The sequence below is a fragment of the Anomaloglossus baeobatrachus genome, chromosome 6 (genome assembly GCF_048569485.1).
Source record: "Anomaloglossus baeobatrachus isolate aAnoBae1 chromosome 6, aAnoBae1.hap1, whole genome shotgun sequence".
NCBI lineage: Eukaryota > Metazoa > Chordata > Amphibia > Anura > Aromobatidae > Anomaloglossus > Anomaloglossus baeobatrachus.
Genome location: NC_134358.1, coordinates 171,840,814 through 171,858,544, shown reverse-complemented (window position 1 = coordinate 171,858,544; position 17,731 = coordinate 171,840,814). Strand labels below are relative to the sequence as shown.

Here is a 17,731-nt window from a genome sequence, read left to right as displayed (position 1 = left end):
AAAAACACCACCCTGAAAACAGACCATTTGTCATATAGAAGGGAAAAAAGTGTGAAACCATCCTTAATGAGTCAAACTGCTCCTCCCATTCATCTGGCAGGAGAAATGCACGGTGAGAAGTGATGGAAGGAAGTTCTAGCACTAATAGTGCTGATAGACTATTGATTAACTTATGAGTAATGGCAAATTACAGGGAATGAAAATAGGGATAGTTTGTGTAACTTTTAGGTGGTAGGTTTACCTAAAAGCAGTTTTTTTGCTTGTTGATAGACAGGAAACGCAAAGATAATGCTTTGGTCCACATTTTTAGGTGAAAGGACAGATACTAGTGATGAGCGAGCACTGCCATGGTCGGGTGCTCAGTACTCGTAACAAGCAGTCGGCAGCTCGGACGGGCGTAACTTGTGCACAGAGTATAATGGAAGTCAATGGGGAACTCGAGCATTTTTGCAGAAGATCTTCCAGAAAAGCGTCTGGTTACCTGTTGTGGGTACCCAGCTCCCGTGCATGGTAGTGCTCGCTCATCACTAATGGGTTTAGCACTTGTCATGACCTCATATGCCTTGTAATAACCCAGCGGCTGTGGATAACATCCAATCGGGCATACTAGATAACGATGCTATGACGTTATCATTCATTGTATTAATGGGGAAAGAAATGGTGCCAAGAAGTGGGAAAGAATCATTAACTTAATCTGAAGCTTTCGCAGAAGTGCAGGCACACGGCATGTGACGGAGGACAAGGCCATGCCCTCTACTGAAGGGACATGTTCATGTTATTGTCTCCACATACATGAAGGAGGTTCTGCTGGAAACTGAAACTATTGGTCTCCTCGTGTCAGATAGTAGAATGTCTCGATACACAAGTTATTTCCTTCACAAGCCACAGAGAGAGTGTGCAGGGCAGTAGGAGCCGGATTCTCACAAGCCACAGACAGTGTGTGCAGGGCAGTAGGAGCCGGATTCTCACAAGCCACAGACAGTGTGTGCAGGGCAGTAGGAGCCTGCTTCTCACAAGCCACAGAGAGAGTGTGCAGGGCAGTAGGAGCCGGATTCTCACAAGCCACAGAGAGAGTGTGCAGGGCAGTAGGAGCCTGCTTCTGTAATGGGGGCGGTGAGGAGAGGTCTCCATACAGCATCTCCATCCAGTATATGATGCTATATACCACCTTGTAGTGCTGGATAATGCGCAATGTTCCAGTTAGATAGTGAGCAGGAGTCTGACGTTGAGGATGATGAGCAAGTCTCTTCCAGTTTGCTGGTAAGTTCTCCATATCTATTACCTTTAATCCCTGGGCTGGCAAATCTCAGCTTCCAGATCACTTTGGTGCCTAGTTGTTGCCTGCTTTATTTTTGGGATGTTTTTGGTTGAGGTCACGTTCAGCTGGATCCTGGACTGATAAAACCACCTCTATACCAAATCGCCAGAGAACGGTAATCATTGTGCCAATATGTCTTTGAATTTAAGAGGATTTTCTTTTAAACCTCTAATAACATTGGGAAGATCCTATAATAATATAATGTTAATGGACAGCCACCCTCTAACCTCTGGGCTGCAAGGTGGCTCAGTGGTTAGCACTGTTACTTTGCAGCGCTGGGGTCCTGGGTTCAATCAAATCCCACCAAGGACAACATCTATAAGGAGTTTGTTCGCCTTGAGATTGTGTGGGTTTCCTCAAGGTACTCCGGGTTCCTCCACAATACAAATATATCCTGATAGGGAATTTAGATTGTGAGCCTCAATGGGGACAGTGATGTCTGTGTAGAATGATGTGCGTGTTCGTATTACTGGGAGATGGCAGTCAGCTACAGGAGCGAGTGACTGAGTATAACCAGTTGTTTAATTGCTTTATATTGGCAGGTCATGTTGATTTCTAGTATTCTGTGAACCTCTGCACCTTATTATCTGATTATTATGGGAGGGCTCGCTGTGATGCTGAGTTTTTGTAGTAAACTATGTATCCACATGTGGAGTTTGGCCTCTGTCCTGGCGGTATTCTTCTTTTCTGACATGGATAAAAATGTGGTAACCTGTTCTGTCTGAAATAGTCTAAGGTTTCCCGTTGGAATTCTTCGACATCTGGCTCAATGGCGAGCTCAGCGCTGGTGTGACTCTAGCCCTAGAAATCCATAGAATAGTCCCTACTAACCGTCCTTCTTCATCACGCCAGTCTGGTGGAGTGATGAGGGGTTCGGGTCTCTGATGCTTGCTACGCTGATATTTTTTGTAACAATATTCCTGAATGGGACAGTCTTTTCTCCTGTGTTTTGGGTCACGTATCTCTGGTTACCTTATACTCATTCTGAAACTTCTAATGTGTCTACTTTTACTTTCATATTGACACATGCCGCAGTCTGACTTATTAGGACACTGTATTTCAAGAAGGGGACCATAAACTGGAAGTCTCTTATCAGCTCTGTAACAGAATGCAATATGGTTTGTTTTTTTCACATTTTAAAGGGAACCTGTCATATGTATTAAAAAAAAAATGCTATCAACAGATATGGGGTTTATCTGCAGGTTATTAGCTGCGCTGAGAGTCCCGCTGCCAGTAGGAAATTAACTTTATTTCTCCCGGCAGCCTCTGGCTATCAGTCATGCAGGTGTGACCCGCGCCATATCAGTCACTGCTCTTTGCATAGTGAGTGGCAGTTTTAACAGTGTCTGGCACTGATTGACAGCGGGCACTGTACTGATGCACTGCTGAGCCAGCTGTCCGTCAATGCCAGGTGGGTGGTTATAGCTGCTGCTCACTGTTTAGAGCAGTGACTGAAGCTGCACCTCCATGACTGAAAGCCCAAAGCTGCTGGGAGCAATAAAGATGATTTCCTCCAGGTAAGGGGACGCTGTGGTGGCCGCATGGCATCAGAACACTATTAACGTACAGATTAACCCCATATCTGCAAGTTAATGCTATGCTTTGGTTTTAGTTTGTGGTTTTATCGCAATCACAGGGTTGTCTAGACATGGCCATAGCTTTTCATAAGAATACCATCCCAGCAATCCAAAACACAATTTTGCATGCACAAATCTCTGCTTAAACTCGCCCATTCAAATCAGTGATTCTCTGAATGACAGAACAGGCTTTACCACCCGTGTCAATGGAGTCCTGTTTGTCTACTGATGGTAAAAATGGACACCTGGACCTATAGCGTATGAAAATTGTGTCCAGCTTAGGCTGCTTTCACACATCCGGTTTTAGCAGTGCGGCTAAATCCGGTTCTAAAACCTATGCAACGGATGCAGCGAAAAAACCCACATCCTTTGCATAAGTTTTTACATGCGGCCCGTCTGTTTTTTGCCGGTTGCGGCACACTACTGAGCATGCGCAGTGCAAAAAAACGCATGTGGCGGCCGGATGCGGTTTTTGCCACATCACGCCGCATCCGGCGTCCATAGGCATGCATTGGAAAAAGCGCCGCATTGGCCGGATGCAACGCGATGCAGTTTTTTTTCGCCGGACAAAAAAAGTGCCAGGCAACATTCCATCCGGCCGCCGCATGGGCTAAATATGCCGCATCCGGCAAAAACCGGACCGAACGCAAGGCCATGAGGCACAATCCGGTACTAATGAAAGTCTATGCAGAAAAACTGCAACCGGTGGCAAAAAAAAAAAACGGTTGCATTTTTTCTGCAAAGAGCTGGATTGTGCCGCACAGCAAAGAGCCGCATGTGTGAGAGCAGCCTTACTGATTTTTCTTCATTGGCAAAACACCTCCTCCCCCGACCTATGAATGAGTCCTAATGGTATGTGCGCATGCTGCAGACTTGGTGCAGAAAAGCTGAAATCGGCACCTTCTCTCAGGAAAACACAATGGGTTTTTTTAATTTAGTCAATTGGTGGAAAGGCTACAAAGCGTAGGAAAGAAACACACGCACAATTGACATGCTGCAGTTTTTCTTCACCATATCTGCAAGTAAAAAAATAAGCAGCTTCAAAATTCTCATTGACATGAAGAGAGACATTCAGATTTGGGCCACAAACTGCACCAAAAACGCACTGTGCGCACAGCCCGAGGCTTAAAGGGAAACTGTCAGGGGCAATATGCAACCAGAGCCACGAGCAGTTCTGGGTGTATATTGCTAATCTCTGCCTAATTGGCCCTGTATATAGTAGAATAGATAAAGAGATCTTTAGAAAAAGTATTTTTAAAGATCTTTTATCTTATGCTAATGAGCGCAGGGACTAGTCCCAAGAGTGTTATATCCCCCAATTAGGCTGGTTTCACACTACGTTTATATAACATCCGTCCTTAACGTTATTTTAGCGGACAAGTGGATCCAGTGCAAATGCGTTTTCATTTCAATGCATTTGCAATGGACTCGCGTTAACCTGCGTTTGCCTGCGTTATAGTGAGGATCCAGTAACTTGCAGTTTTTTAACATGTTTCAAAAACGCTACTTGTAGCGTTTTTGAGCTCCGTCCAAATACTGCAAATTGCTGGATCCTGACTATAACGCACGCAAACGCAGGTGAACGCTGGCGTGCTGATAGACAGGATCCTGCTTTTGTACTGAGCATGCCCAGAAAGTACTGAGCATGCCCAGAACCAGTCTCGCGTGATCTGTCTATCTCTCTACTCCCTCCCTCACCCTCTCTCTCTCTATCTCTGTCTTTCCCCCTTCCTCCCCTTCCTCTCTCTCCCACCTGAGAGCTGCGGACACTCGTAACCAAGGTAAATATCGCGTAACCACTTCTCTTAGTTACCCGATGTTTACGTTCGTTACGTGTGCAGGCAGCCCTGCTCCTAGCAGCTGCAGACACTCGTAACCAAGATAAATATCGGGTATCCAAGGCCGATGTTTACCTTGGTTACCAGCGTCTGCAGCTGTCAGAAGCCTCCTCCCAGTCTAGCTCCCCTCACTCCCGATCACATGACTCCAATGCCCGCCCCTAAACATCCAGTGCAGGATCCTGCAAAATAACATATGCGTTTGCATACGTTATTTGCTGTAAAAGCAGGATCCGTACTTCCGCTAAAAAAACGTTTTCAACGGATGTTAAAAAGACGTAGTGTGAAACTAGCCTTAGCCATCCTCTTAGCACACACCTGTGGGTGCACTACCATGTTAACATACTATTCAGTTCAGCATCACCAGCGGTGACACGCGTACCTGTGTTTGCTGTGACCACTCTTCTGTATGCCGGGCACTTCCAGTCATGTGCAGTATGAGGCCGGGTGTACGTGTCCCGGCTTCAGAGAAATCTACTGCGCATTACCGGAAGTGTCGGGGCATTCAGCTTCAGCGTTCATTGAGGACACAAGTACGCGCATCAACGTTGGTGACACTGCATTGAAGAGAACGTTAGTACGTCCCCACAAGAGGACGGAATAGTCTGGGGATTTAACACCCTTGGGACTAGTCCCCGTGTTCATTAGCATACGATAAAAGATCTTTAGAAATACTTTTTCTAAGGATCCCTTTATCTATGCTAGTGTATACAGGGACGGTTAGGCAGGGATTAGCAATGTGTTCCCAGAACTGCCCGTGGGTCTGGGTGCATGTTGCTCCTGATAGGTTCCCTTTAAAGCACCACTCTAGTGGTTTTATTTAATTTCAGCACTGGAGGGCCCCTTTAAATCAAAGTAGCCTGCCCCCTATCTTATATTTATCTGCCGCCATCTTAATCTTCTCTCGCAGTCGGTCTCTGGCGGTCTGTCACCTGCCAGCAGCTCCAGTGTTTCATGGAGCACAGCGGAGGTCACAATTCAATACAAGTCTATGAGAACTGCATGGAGCACATATGAAGTAACTTCTGACTTTCGGACAGCCATAGGTTAGTCACAAGATGACTCTGTGGGACTGGAGCAGTGTCGGGAAATGGTGAAGCTAGATAGATAGAAGACGGGGTGCTTACATCTAAAGCACCACTCAAACGCTGAAAAAAAACCCCCTAAAAACGCAAAATACTAGAGTGGTGCTTTAAATTGCATTTACATTCAAGGCTATCCATAGGCAAACGCAGCGCATATATCCTCATTCTGAGCGGTGCATTATCCATGTGTCAACAGGGCTCCCACTGCCTAGAACAATGGCAGCCTATGTGCACTGAGCGAGTTATTACAGATCACCCAGTGTGCTTCATATACTTTTGTCTGGCTGTGTGAACAGGCGATTTAAACCACCGCCTAGTACTGCTGGCCGGGCTGTGTAAATGGCCCCTTAGTGATAACCTGCAGATTATCCGATGTTCCTACTGTCGTGTAGTAATGTGGGCACATTTCCTTATCTGTATAGCAGCCGCAACACCAGGGCTCTCTGTGGCTTCACGGAGCAGACTCTGGACCATCGTTCTGCGCCTTTCATCCCCCTACTAGCCAGTATAGTCTGTAATTGGGATAAGAATACGCAGGTTCCTTCTGCTCGGGCTTGGTCTCCTCCTGGTAGGGCTAGATGAGGTTCCTGACTGTGGCAGCTGGGGCCAGTGGAGGTATGCAGTGCAAAATGGGGGGAAAACTGCAGATCCAGGGGTTCAGGGATTTTTACAAGGTACGGTATTTCATTCAATGTTAAAGTGACAGATCTTCTTTAGGACTGCTTGCACAATGGTTGGATGGATGAATCTGGGCCGTAGTACTATGGTAGAAAATAGAGACCTGTTCAAGGAATGTGTCTCATGTGTTTATGAAGGGAGCAGGTGCGGTGGCTGGTGACTGTTGTTGTGGCCCCTGGCTTTATGCACATTCATCATCAGGATATCTGAATCACAATGAGCCTCGACGGTGGTGTCCTGAGGACGGTAATTATGATCACAATGAGGCTTGGTGAGATAATTACTATTACTAATCCTCCAAAAGCATTCCTTGAAGATGCAGAACTGAGGAATTTGTGAGATCCATTATGATGTTGCAATATGAGAGAAGATATAAAACTTTGCGCTTCTCAGCAAAATCCCTATTTGATATCCTTATTTGTTCTATGCTCTGGTCCATTTGTGAGCTCTAGATATGCTGTTAGTCATTTGTTCAGCAGTCAGTAGGCCCATGCTTCAACACTTCCATCATGGTGCCACTGTTGGGTGGTGGTGCACGTAAGGCGACTTGACCACTGCATGTGGCAGGAGCACGCTTGGAGCATCAGTCTTGAAGACAAGTTTATTTGACCTCTTCTCCAGCAGGTTAGGTTTTTTCTCTCCTTAGGCTGGACTCCGCATTCATGGACCATGACATGTGCTAGCTGCAGGTCTCTTACCTGAACTGGACAACCTCGTGCGTCTGAGGCTGCGGAGTTAGGAGGAGACTCCTTGCATCAAGGATGTGTAAATACAGCTTAAGTCCTCGTTCACATGTCCGTGTTGAATGTATGCAGTGTATCTGGGGTGTTTTTCTTCACGGATGAAACCTTTGACCATTCTTTAATGCATTTCATATATCCATGTATTTTACATTCACAGACCTTGTCAGTGCAAACTCATGGAGACATGTCTATTCCCCCCCCCCACTCTAGTATTACATTTAACATTGCAAATTATAGGAGATGCATTAGAATTTATTTATCCATCTGAGAGAGACGCTGATGACAGCCACCGGTGCCATTTTTCCATGTATGTGTTTAGACACCGATGTGTGCCTGAGGCTTTGTTCACAAATCCCGCTCACTGACCCATAGTTTCTTGATTCATCTGCACATCCTTCTTAAAAATGTTTGTCCAGTCTGTGAGACTTGGATCATGTCCTATAGTTAAAGGGATGGTTCACTACTTAGCTTTATTAGCCACATGGATATAACGTTCAGAAACATGGCTCCTCTCAAATACTTTGTGTTGACAGTAGTGCCTGTGAGTGGCGCTATTGCAGTCCTCTCATCCCCATGAAGTGACACCATTCCCCCCCCCCCCCCGGCTCCGTGACCTCTGAGATTCGGTGACGTCTCATCACCGGATCTTGGTGGTCGCGGCACACGGGTCACGCGATGGGGGATGAGCGGACTGCAATAGCGCCGCTCAGAGGTAGAATTAGCTGAACAAGGTATTTGAGAGAAGCCTTGTTTCTGAACGTTATATCCATGTGGCTAAATAGTGAACCACCCCTTTAACTATAAAGTTAAGCATGTCAGGAGAGATCCATCAGCCACAGAGCAGTTGGCGGTGTCAGACTTCTCTGCCTATGGTCGCAGGCTGCATCTTACAACTGTTTTTTGTGAATTGCTGGAATGTTTCAGAGAACATCGTACCTGGCTGCAATCTTGAAGCCGGACTCTGTGTCATGCTGCCCATGGTTTCCGTTAAAGCACCAGACCAGAGGTTTTTTTGTTTTTTTTTCCTTCATTTTGGTTCTGGAGTAGCACTTTAAATCTGACTTCCCTGACTTGTCTTCACCTTTCTTCAGCGCCGTTTTGGTCCCTCGGCGCCATCTTGTGCCTGTAACTTCTGATTGGCTGTAAGTCACAAGTTAAATCTCAAGCGCTTGATACAACTGAGAGCCAGAATAAGGCTCTCATAGACTTGTATTGAGTTGTGACCTCCAGAGCACTCCATAAAAGACTGGAGCTGCTGGCTTCGGGGCGCATCAGTGATTGTTGGTCACAAATGGGTTGCAATGGCAGCAGGGGGTCTGCTGAAGACCTCTATGCTGGTCAAAGCAGCACTTCTTTGAAACCTGCTTGTGGATGGGCTTCAAATAAGACGGTCAAAGGACAGCACTATCTCACAATTTGTTTGCAAGCTTCTATATATAATTTTTTTTTGTTCAATAAAAATAAAATTGGACATTGCACGGATGAGGAGAATCCTATTGCGTGGTCATTTTTACCATGAAGTGTACACTGAAACAAGGCACCCCCCACCTCGAAAAGAGGCAGAATTTATGGGTCTTTTCCCCTCACAATTTCTCCAGATTCGGATCCCCCCCCCACCAAATACAGTACTCTGTGGTAAAATGAACGGTGTCAGACATATCTCATCTCACAAAAAAATGCCCTCATAGGTCTATGTGGGCAGAACATTAAAAATGTATGACTCTGGGAAGAAGGGGGCAGGGAGATACAAAACCAAAAATTGCCTGTGTTGTGAAGGGGTTAATGCTATCCCCCAGGACAATATTTGGGAATTTGTGCCAATTTACACAACCAAAGCCTCCTGATCTTGTGGAAAGGCTTTTCTGAAGAGCACAGGACGATATGGCCTTAAAATCGAGCCCACGTTCAGATTAAAGTTCATGATTTTCGAATAGTGTCTGAAAAGATATGCAGGTGTGATGGTCAGGTGTCCACTTTTTGGCTGTACTTGAGCCAAACAGATGTGTGGGATACAGAAGAGAAGATGAATTAGACCTCATGGGTTACTGGTGTTTGGCTCCCTGCTGCGTCTGTGCTTTCAGTCTAGATACTACCCACCTTTCAAGTAGTATTATACAAGGGAAAGATCTGTTGTGATTGCCATGTACAGAGGATAATCTCATCTGAGCGAAAACATGACCTTTGTGTTTACTGGAAAGTGAATGTTGGGAGGTGGGGCAGTGTTGTGTAACCTACAGATAAAGTAGCACATGCCGGACTTGTATAACCTCCGGACCACATCCTCAGTGAACCCGTCACAAACTGTACCAAGGAATCTACCTGATCTCCTCATATCTGATCACTATTCTACTATGGTTTGCGCTTGGATCACAATCTGCAGATGTTTAACAGCAGCACAAGCCTCACAGTATAAGGCCCCATTCAGATGTTCAGGTATGGACCATGATGCACTGACTGCCACTGGGTCTCCTGACCTGAATTTGATACCTAATATACAAGGCTGTCAACCTCAGGTCAGGAGATCTGCGGACAGTCTGTATCGGTATTTACACGGACATCTGTGTATGATGCTTTACATAGGGCATATTTTGCTGTGTTTTTGGTGCATTTTTGAGGTCACAATGATGCACCAAAATGCATACATTTCCTTCCCCCAGCAAAGTCTAGAAGATTTCTATTTTGCTGTCCACACTGGGCATCTTTTGTTGGCTGCATTTTGGCTGTGTTTTTCAAGATGCATCATATCAATTGTTTTTGCGTTTTTACTGCGTTTTTGAGCCCTTCAGTCAATGATTTGACTTAAAAAAAAAAAAAAAGAAAAACACATTGGGCAAATGCGGTAAAAATGCGTCTTGATTCATTCGTCCTTCACAAAGTTTAATTTGCCCAATTTCTAGAGTAAGGTACTGTTCTCTGAGTCTAATTTTCAGTTTTGCCCAATACCTGGTCATCTAATGGTTAGACGGAGACCTGGAGAGGCATACAAGCCACAGTGTCTTGCACCCACTGTGAAATATGGTGGAGGATCGGTGATGATCTGGTGATGCTTCAGCAAGGCTGGAATTGGGCAGATTAAACTTTGCAAAAGACTTATGAATCAAGCCACATATAAGGTTATCCTGGAAAAACAGTTGCTTCCTTTTGCTCAGGTAATGTTCCCAAAATCTGAGCTCTGTTTTTTCCAGCAGGACAATGCGCCATGCCACACAGATAGGGCATGCAATGATTAAATACCTTGCTTCCATCCAAAAACAACAAATTTGTAGTCAGGAAGGGGAAATACCCCCAAACCAGACTACCAGCAACTCAAAAAAACAGTAGGTAACAGGAGGACAATGAGTGAATGCTGAAAAATGTATAAAATTTATTGAATGTTACAACAAAGTGCAAAAGTGCATAAGAAACGAGGGTAAGTGGCTAAAAATCCCAAAAATTGTCCTGCAAAAGTGCATGCGCAGTAACAAGAAGCATGAAGAATAATACATGTGCAGGACAAAGAAAAACACCACTACATAGAATAGTTGGCATTGTGCCCAAAAATGTCCTGCCTATGTATTTACAATAATAAACAGTAATAGAATGTGTGTATATGTATGTATGTGTGTGTGTATGTATGTATGTATGTGTGTATATGTATATAATATTACAGGACAGATGAACATCAAATGCCCTACCCTGGATCAGTTGTAAGGCCAGTGAAAATAGGGCCATATATATTGTCGCCCCCGCGACACCCGATGGTCGTACGGCTCCTCAAACAAAGGGGGATTATGTACAGGGGATGGTGTGCAAAGTTTGTGACTTCAACCGTGGTGCGTGGTAAGATGGAGTATCACCGCTGCGATCGGGAGTACCCGGTGGCGATGGTGTGGGCAGCTAGGTGTTTAACCCCTCCATGGGTTGGGTGGGATGCGCCGGGACTTGGTGATGGTGACAGGGAAGTGCCGTTGGGGAGGTAAGGGTCAGTTGTCTACTCACTCAGTCCAATAACGCTGACACCGACAACTGTAGTAAACCAAAGTTCTGGACACCGCTGACTCTGGGAGGGAGCACGCCTGGGTCCCGTGTCCATTGGTGTTGCCCGTTAGTCTGTGACCTTTTTCCGTGGCACCTTGTCTTCTAGTTGGTTCCTTTAGTCTCAAACTAATCGGGTCCCGCTCCCCAGTGTGGCTATCTGGGGAAGCTTGCTCTCAGGGTTTACGCTTGGGATTTTCTGGACTGTGTAGAGGAAAGTCCTATCCCCCTTGTTGCGCTAGTACCCCGATTTTGGAGCAGGTGAACGGATCTTGAAGGCTCCTTCCCCATCAGGTTAAATTGCCAGGACGCCTGAAGCTACTCCCTGACCTAGGGTCCACGTACCCCGTCGTGCCTGGCCCCTGCCCGGTGATAGCACAAGGCCGCCGGCTGCCCTCCTTGGCAGATCCGTGTCCCTTGTCATGATCCACTGCAACCGGGGTCCAGCTCCTACCAGGCCCAGACCAACGTCTGCCACCTAGTAGTTCCAAGGAGCCCAGCTCCTGACCTCTCCTCTTGAGTTACTCCTCAACTGACTTGTGACCTCTCTTCTTGAGGCTACATTCACATGACCATTCCGTTTTTGCGGGCCACAAAAAAGTCCATTTTTTTTTTCACGGATGCATCACTTTGTTCCGTATACGGTCCATGTGTCATCTGTGTGCCTTCCATTTTTTTTGCGGACCGCAAAAAACAGAAGCAGCAAGAAAGGTAAATAGATGAGTTGATATAGAGGTGAATAGATATAGAGACAGAGAGAGGGATAAATGAATGACTGGAGGGATGGATGGATAGATAGGTAGATGAGAAAGACATATATAATGTCCCAACCCCCTGCATATTCTAAGCTGGCACCCTTTTGTGACTTTCATGTGGCACTAAAGGGTGCTTAGCCTTGTATTTAGCCAAAAAATAAATAATTTTTAAAAAAATGAAGTGGGGTCCCCCCTATCTTTTGTAGCCAGCTAGGGTAAAGCAAACTGCTGCAGCCTGCAAACCACAGCTGGCAGCTTCACCTTGGCTGGTAATCCAAAACAGAGGGCACCCCACATTGTGTTATTTTAAATTTAAAAAAAAAATTTAAAACAAAAAAACACGGGGTCCCCCCCAAATTGGATCACCAGCCAAGGTAAAGGGGACAGCTGTGGTCTGGAATTCTCAGACTAGGGAGGTCCACTGTTATTGGACACTCCACAACCTAAAAATAGCAGGCTACAGCCACCCCAGAAGTGGCGCATCCATTAGATGTGCCAATCCTGGCGCTTTGCCCCAACTCATCCCGTTGCCCTAGTGCGGTGGCAAACTGGGTAATATATGGGGTTGATGCCAGATGTGTAATGTCACCTGGCATCAAGCCCTGGGGTTGGTGAGGTCAGGCGTCTATCAGATACCTGACATCACCAACCCAGTCAGTAATAAAAAAAAAAGACAACAAAAAAAGTTTTTTGAAAAAAACACTCCCCAAAACATTCCCTCTTACACCAATTTATTGCAAAGAACAATCAAATCCAGGTCCGGCATAATCCACTAAGGGGGTCCCACGACGATCCATACCATAGTCACTGTCCCAGTCAATGAAGAACAGAATGTTCCCCATTGGCTTGGAGAGTAGTGCAGTGACCCGAGCTAACATCAATAGGTCAGCCCAGGTCACTGCAGGGCATGACGAGCGCTGCTGTGAGGAGGTTAGATGAGATCATTACCTGCTGTGACGATCTCCTGCGCTCCTGACATCAGCGCTGTCGCTGACTTCTATGCCCGCCGCATTCACAGCGAAGAATCGCGGGAGCCAGTAACGTCACTGCTAGTGACAGTCTCGGCCCGCCCGCGAGACTTGATGTGAGAATGCGGCGAGCATAGAAGACAGTGACAGCGCTAACGTCAGGAGTGCAGAAGATCGTCACAGCAGGTAATGATCTCATCTAACCACCTGACAGCAGCGCTAGTCATTCCCGTGGCTGTCCGCACTGTAGTGTGAGAAGCTGCTGATACTGCAGTGCGGGCAGCCGCAGGGCTGGCAGGGATCGGGACACAGGCTGCATGGGCACCCGACGGAGGTCGTACGGAAGTGCTTCCGTGCGGCTTCTAGGGATTTTGCGGGCCCATTGACTTGTATTGAGTCACGGTCCGTTATTACGGAACAGAATAGGATCTGTTCCATAATAACGGAACGGACATACAGCATCCGATGTGTTTTTTTTGTTTTGTAGGATCGGATGCACATGGAAGTGCTACCGTGTGCCATCCAATCCTACACAAGACATTGAAAAGATGGTCCTGTCCGTGGGTCCGCAAAAAATCAGGAACTGACCAAGACAAACGGAACGGTTATATGAATGAGCCCTGAGAGGCACTGCTTAACTGTCTCCTAACATTCCTGACCCCCCCCTTACCAACCCACCAAGTGGGCAACCCTATTCCACTCAGGCCGTCCACTGGTGTGGGTGTGGTGTAGTGTTCCTAGGATTTTGATTAGCTTGTTCTTGGCAACACTAAAGGTGAGGGACCCGTAACCAAGGAGGAGGTGGATATTACACAGGAGGGCAGATTGCACAATACCTTGTGACGACCCGATAGGCCAGGGCGTAACAATATCAAAACAAAAAGCAGCCATAAATATGGAGTATATGCATGATAGTCTGCATAAAGGCAAAGAAAATGAAATTCAGAGATTGTTGCCAATTACCTTTAATTAAAAACAAAGCCCAGGGTCCAAGCTGGTGTACCCTGGCCTGTCGCCCCCATTAGCATGTTAGTATGCCCCAGTGGGTGTGCTAATATGCTAATGGGGGCTAATCTTGATTAAGGTTGATTTTTCTGTCATTGTCCTGAAGGAGGCTGTGTCCTCCGAAACATGTAGACTTGATTAAATAAAAGAGAAATTAATCAACTTTTGCATGTTTGATGTCAGCGCGTTATATCCCGGTTTCCTTCTTCCAAATTTGCAATGAATGTGCAGCGTCATTGGATGATCTCACTCACCTCTCCGCTACCATCGCATCTGATGGGGGATTTCGGCTCATTGCACATGACCCCGGAGTTAGGGTCATGCGCACTATAAAGCTGAGTGTACGCGCCCTGGCTCCAAACTGAAGTAGTGCGCATGACCGAAAGTCTGGGGTCATGCGCACGGAGCCGAAATCCAGCGTCAGGTGGCAATGGCGGCGGAGAGGTGAGTGAGATCATCCTGTGACTCTGCGTGTTCATTAGCATGATAGCACACCCACAGGGGCATACTAACATGCTAATGAGGGCGACTGGCCGCGAAACTAATGCCCAGGGGACTAGTCCCTGCGCTCATTAGCATACGGTAAAAGATCTTTAGAAATACTTTTTCTAAAGATCTCTTTATCTATGCTAGTGTATACAGGGACGGTTAGGCAGGGATTTGCAATATGCACCCAGAACTGCTCGTGGTCCTGGGTGTATATTGGACCTGACAGGTTCACTTAAAAAAAAAAAAAAAAAAAAATAATCAGTGCGGATATAAAATCTTCCAATTATGGTTATTATTATTACTCAAAGATAAAAAAAAAATCTACATTAAAATTAACTTTGTTCGGAGGAAAACACCTTTTAACCACAGTTGTACTCCAGGGACATCTACTGTCCAGGTCAGAGGCAGAAGCCCTGCTTCTGTAAAAGTGAGAGTAGCGCTGGAGAGATACCAGCAAGACAACCCCTAAGGCTGCTTTCACACATCCGGTTTGAGCCGTGCGGCTCAATCCGGCCTGTGAAAACACCGCATCCTTTGCATAAGTTTTTTTACATGCGGCCCGTCCGGTTTTTGCCGCTTGCGGCATGCTACTGAGCATGCGCAGTGGCAAAAACCGCATGCGGCGGCCGGATGTGGTTTTTGCCGCATCGCGCCGCATCCGGCATCCATAGGGATGCATTGAGAAAAGCGCCGCATCGGCAGGATGCGGCGCAATGCGTTTTTTTTTTTTTTTTTTTGCCGCACAAAAAAACGTGCCAGGCAACGTTCCATCCGGCCGCCGCATCGGCTAAATCTGCCGCATGCGGCAAAAAACGGACCGAACGCAAGGCAATGCGGCACTAACGTTTATGCAGGAAAAACGCAACCGGCAGCAAAAAAAAAAACTGTTGCGTTTTTCCTGCAAAGTGCCGGATTGTGCCGCATAGCGTGAAAGCAGCCTAAAAGGAAATGGGTTTTGTGTGCGGTGGTAACAATTACTCTCCTTATTAATGCTAACTGATTCTGACCTAGTGTTGCCAGTGTCCTTGTCACTAATGGTAACACGAGGCAGTGCCTTCAGCCCATTCACTAGGTAGCACAGGTTCCAGCTTCTCCGGGATGGCTAGTTTATACAGTGACATGCAAAAGTTTGGGCACCCCTAGTCAAAATTACTGTTTATTGTTAAACATTAAGAAAGTTGAAGATAAAATGATCTATAAAAGGCATAAAGTTAAAAATGACACATTTCTTTTGTATTTTAGGCAAACAAAATAATATATATTTCCATCCTTTTTACATTTTTTAATAAAGGAAAATGGGCCAGTGCAAAAGGTTGGGCACCCTGCATGGTTAGTACCTAGTAGCACCCCAATTTGGGAAGTTTCACATCTTGTAAACTGTTTTTGTAGCCAGACAAGAGTCTTTCAATTCTTGTTTGAGGGATTTTCATCCATTCTTCCTTGGAGGAGTCTTCCAGTTCTGTGAGATTCCTGGATTGTCTTGCATGCACTGCTCTTTTGAGATCTAGCCACGTATTTTCAATGATGTTCAGATCAGGAGGTCAGTGAGGGCTATTGTATAACATTCAGCTTGCACCCTTTGAGGTAATCTATTGTGGATCTTGACGTCTGTTTAGGATAACTATCCATTTGTAGAAGTCATCCTCTTCTCAATTTCAACTTTTTTTTTTTTTTTTTTTATGTTTTACATCAAGAATTTGTTGAAATTTCATTGAATCTATTCTTCCCTATACCTATGAAATGTTCCCTGTGCCATTGGCTGCAACAGAACCCCAAAGCATGAGTAATGCACACCCATGCTTAATGGTTGGCGATATGTTCTTTTCCTGAAATTCTGGGCCCTTTTTTTTTTTTTTTGTCCACACATCTCATCATTGTGGCCAGAGTTCTATTTTAAACTCTGTGGCCCATAGGACTTGATTCCAAAATGCATCAGCTTTTTTAGATGTTCTTTTGCATACTTCTGATGTTTTTCATGACTTTCATGAAGGACATTTGTGTAGGTATCCACGCCGCCAGAGTCTGCTAAATCTTCCTGAAGGTCTTATGCAGTCAAAGTGAGGTTTGCCTTTGCCTGTCTAGCAATCCTTCTAGCACAAATTTTGCTTGGTATTCCAGACCTTATCTTGACCTCCACTGTTCCTGTTAACCACCATTTTAATTACTGTATATTTCAAATTGGGAAAAGGCAACTTGAAAACTTTTTATCTTCTTAGAGCCTTCTCCAGCTTTGTGGACCTTCACCATTTTCAGAGTGCTAGGCAGCGGCTTAAAAGAACCCATAGCTATGTTTTTTTTGCACAAGGTTAGCGGCACCTGTGATTTTATAAGGCTGTGAAATGTGCATCACATGGCCTTTCCTAACAATGATGGTGAATAAGCTATAACCCTAAGGGTATGTTCCCATGATCAATGTTAGCAGCGTTTTGGATGCAGCGTATTTTTGCTTTGTTGTGAAGAACAAGCACAGTATATGGGATTTACAGAATTTTTGTTTTTTTTTTTTGTTTTTTTTTCATGGTCTGTGCATGGATGCGTTTTATACTATAAAGTTATTCACGGGTCACTGTTTTTATTTTGACCAATGGCCTGCATAACAAAAAGGGGGAAAAAAACAAACCTCATCTGCTCCCAGTAAATTAGTTGGAAAACCAAACTGCATATGAATTGCAAAAACTTGTAAAAATCAGATCACATGACAAACTATAAGGTGTTTAACGGAAGTAAAAATACAAACCTAAAAAAGTGTAAATTAAAAAGCTGTGCCTGTAGTTGTGGGCCTGTGCTGGGGTCAGAACTGTAGCTTGTCACTTATCTGAAGACCACTAGGGGACAATACTGTAAGATTTCCAAAGGTCATTACACTGAGTTTTCTGGAGATACGTTCCCATGTCTCGTAGGTTTTTGTTGATGTCGTTGTCTCCTCTTGCCTGGGAACTGAACTTTGAAGATAAGCAGCTGAGTCTTGGCCATGTCTGAAGACTGCGCACAGGACGGGTTTCCTGCGTTAGCATTGCAGTAGTTTATCTGAAAATCCAGAAATGGAGGGATGTGGTCTGCAGATCCTGAATGGTTTTTGCCACTTGAAATAATTTATGAATTCTCATTCCACTCGTATTTTCATGGATCCAAGGACCCTGGTGTATAAGAAATGGCGTATGTGAAGATCTAATCCAAAGAGCAGACTGCATCTACGTCCGAGGCTTTGCTGTAGTTTTGTCTGAATTAACCAGACAAGCACAGCAATTTAGACTGGTAAAG

At 45.4% G+C, this 17,731-nt stretch overlaps 1 protein-coding gene across 2 annotated transcripts in view; it reads left to right on the top strand.

Moving 5' to 3' along the window:
• LPIN2 (lipin 2) overlaps positions 1-17,731 on the top strand; it is a 134,064-nt gene that overhangs the window by 25,137 nt on the left and 91,196 nt on the right. The window lies entirely within an intron of this gene.